The 3,425-nt window shown below is 35.6% G+C and overlaps 1 long non-coding RNA gene across 1 annotated transcript; it reads right to left on the bottom strand.

Annotated features, from left to right (window-relative positions):
- Positions 1-309: 309 nt before the first annotated feature.
- On the bottom strand, positions 310-3,112 carry LOC121869847. The gene is made up of 3 exons (XR_006089598.1): positions 2,775-3,112; positions 1,374-1,492; positions 310-915 (listed from the first exon to the last, which is right to left on the bottom strand). It is a non-coding gene; the product is annotated as an uncharacterized LOC121869847 (long non-coding RNA).
- Between the last annotated feature and the right edge of the window lie 313 nt (positions 3,113-3,425).

The following is a 3,425-nucleotide window of genomic DNA, read 5'->3' on the forward strand; positions in this document are numbered from 1 at the left end:
TATTTCTGTTTCAACCTACTTGAATCATACTTCGCAAACTACAAACTAATAAATAAAACTCGTTGAACTGGAAATTGACTACGTCTTACAAAATAAAGGAACCTTTAAAAAATAAAAATAAGTACATGAGCCTCTTTTCAAACATATAATTTTGAGTGTGGTAGGAACTTTTACCCAAAACCTGGGTAAACATTACCCGTAGTAGCACTGCAACACATGTTATTAGTTGACAAATGTGTGTCCTTCACTTAACTTCATGATTTTAATGAACTTATGGAGAGCTAAATATTCCTGTTACATTTTCATGTAAACAACTACATATACACATACCATAAACACAGCATCATTGGATAGGATTTTTCGACTGCATAACTCTTGCAATGCATAGCATTGCAGATGCAATGCACTCGGTGTTTGCTACAAGCTGTAAAAAACTGTCCCTCATTTGTGTTTGAACACGAAGCATCTCTCGAAGAAGATCTTCATCTTTTCGGGCAGAAGAGGTTCGTGGCCTCCTGCCACTTCTGATCGTACTTGGCATTGGAGATGAACCCATTTCATCAGTGGAATCACCAGTTACAGTTGACCTAACAGCTGTGGCAGAAGGGGTACTAGACCTACTTCGCTGTTCCGTGGTAGCAGCAATAGGTTGACGAGTATTGCTTGAACTACATGTTTCTACCTCATATGTTCCGGATGATGAAATTCCAGGAATGTTTGTAGGTGCTGAAGTTTCAGGTTCTAAATGCACAATGGGTACTGTGATATCATGTTCCTGTATATCCTCATTCAGAATGAGGGTTATAGAATCATCTTTCTCTTGAACGGGCCGAAACATAAATTCCTCTCGGAAACAACTACCGGTAGCTGTAAACCTAGCTCCTGAGGGTCCGGGGGTTGGTTCTCTTTCTTCTTCTGGAAAGAAATGTAGTATAATAGGTTGATTGAAGTCTATGTTAAGAGTATAATTAAAATATTACACTGTATTTCCAAATATACAAAAGCTTTTAGGAAAAATAATGGTTTGAAAAATAGTGTTGACCATCTAAATATATTTGTTTAAAATATTTTTAAATCTAAATATCAACTAGGCGTTAAATTTCTTATATTTGCACTTCTCAATTTTGTCCATTAACATACGAGTTATAACAACATTTAATATATAACTTAGGGAAGCAATAAACAAGCTAGAAATGAAACCAACTTACTAGTGTTGTTATTTTTCAAAATTATATAAAAAATCAGTATAGTGTACAGTATTTCCAAATCAAGATGTGAAAAAATGTCTCCAAAAGTTTTTTTTAAATAAAAAGAAGGACAGAAAAGAACAAAATATATATCAGGGGGTTGGAAAAGTATTTTGACTGAATTACCATTAATAGGTTCTTCACTTTCAACATCCCCTGGAATCCTTGTATAGAGGCTGGATCTAATAGTTGAAGAATTGCTTCTTCAATTGCAGTGTATGTAATTTCAATTTGGGGGCCGCCACCTTGAAGAGAAAATATAAATAATAACTGTCTTACTGTGAGCTGTGGTTACATACACTATATGCTAACTATGTTATATTTGGCAGAAATCATAGTTACAAAGGAATCTACTGAAATAGTTCCAAACATTATAACCTAACCTATCATTGTAGCTGTAGCCACAAAAATTCTCCTTTATCTATGTCAAAAGTTAATTAGATTTAAGGTAACAAACAATAAATGGTAAAATAAGTCAAAAAAAATAGTCGCAGCCAGAAATTTTCAACCTGTATTAGTTGTAAACTCATAGGATAGAACATCCTTGCCTATAAGCCTAACAAAGTAAAATTTACATAATAATGTATATCAAATATGAATATAAATCTATTGATGAATGAAAATTAACGACATAAAAAAAGGAATTCTATGGCAACTTATACATTATGACCTTCATTACCGTCGGAAATAACGTAATTATTAATATGTAGTTTATAACAGTAACCAAACCTACCTAACCTAGCTTCCTTTACCAACGGGAGGCCTCCGCCGCCCTGCCACACAAACTCATATTAACTATCTCTGTTCCACGTCAGTTGCGACACAATGACAAGTGTGTCTTAAAATTGTGTAATCTAGATGATAGGTATAATAAGAAAATCCAAAAGTTGTGGGGAAATTATTAACAGTAGTACAGACTTCCCTGACTACCGCCTGGGAAGATATTGGAAGCATAATGTGTTGTCTAATGGTAGACCCTGCTGCCATATGGCATCACGAAAATTAGGAGCAAGTCTAAGGTTGCTGATCTGACTAAATGTGTCATTTACACACAATTGCAGGGTCGCAATTGTTTCTCGTAATATCGACAACACAACATACATACTGTATATTGATTCTCACTTTTTGTGTTTTCATTTCGGTATTTATGGTTATTTGTTATTAATATTATTATTTATAAAGAGGTATTTTTATTAATAGTACTAAAGAATTATTATTACAGGCCCCGAAGTGGGTCAGTGACTGTGCCTGGGTTGGTTAATCCACGTAAAAAGAAAAAAAAAATTTAGGTTGAACGGTAAAGTTTTTACTATTTACTCACACGGAAAACTTCGAAGAACGATATTTCTTTTAATGAATGTGTTCATATAAGGAAAATATGTGTATTCATTCACGATGGAGAGCCACCACACTACTTGCTTCCTTGAGTTTACAAACACGTAAAATCGTACCAAGCCTCAGAAAAACCATAGTTAAGTTTGTTTCATATTGTCAATCAATAACCACGCTAACAATATTATGACTTACCTGTTCCACCAGCATATTTCTTATCTTGTGCTGCTTTTTTCTTAACGCTAACACGAAGATCAGACTTCCACCGAATTTCAGTAACATTGCGGGTGACTCTACCAACAGCATTCACAGCATTTAACACTTCACCCCAGGCTGGTTTTTGAGTTGAAGTGTACAACTACTTGAGTCCAACTTCCCTAAAATCATTTCTTTTCGTTTGGCTACCTCAGTCACAAGAGCGTATACTTCAGCCTCACTGAAATTAGGCCGTCTCATCTTGGCTGGTGGTCCTTCCATGTTTACAAAATAATATTACGTGCGTCGCTCTCAGCTGATTTCTCCTTCTCTTGTGATTGGTTGATGATTTTGTTAACTGAGCGTTGATTGGCCAACTAGCATCTACACTGACATCTACCGTCCGACAAGAGAACTTAATTTACAGGGTAAACACAAGAGTTACGAGAACTTACGGAAGTCTTACGGAACCATAATTAAATTTTGAGTATGCTAAATTTATGGTACTGTAAGGCTTCCACAATATATGGTAGTGTATCATGCTGAAAAACGTAACTTATGAGGTGTTTTGAGTATCCGGCCCCAGTCCTGTCGAATTAACGGCATCGTCCAACCCGGTTACCGCCCCACGTTAGCTGATGAGTATTCAGC

The sequence above is a fragment of the Homarus americanus genome, unplaced genomic scaffold (genome assembly GCF_018991925.1).
Source record: "Homarus americanus isolate GMGI-L3 unplaced genomic scaffold, GMGI_Hamer_2.0 scaffold40103, whole genome shotgun sequence".
NCBI classification, from domain to species: domain Eukaryota; kingdom Metazoa; phylum Arthropoda; class Malacostraca; order Decapoda; family Nephropidae; genus Homarus; species Homarus americanus.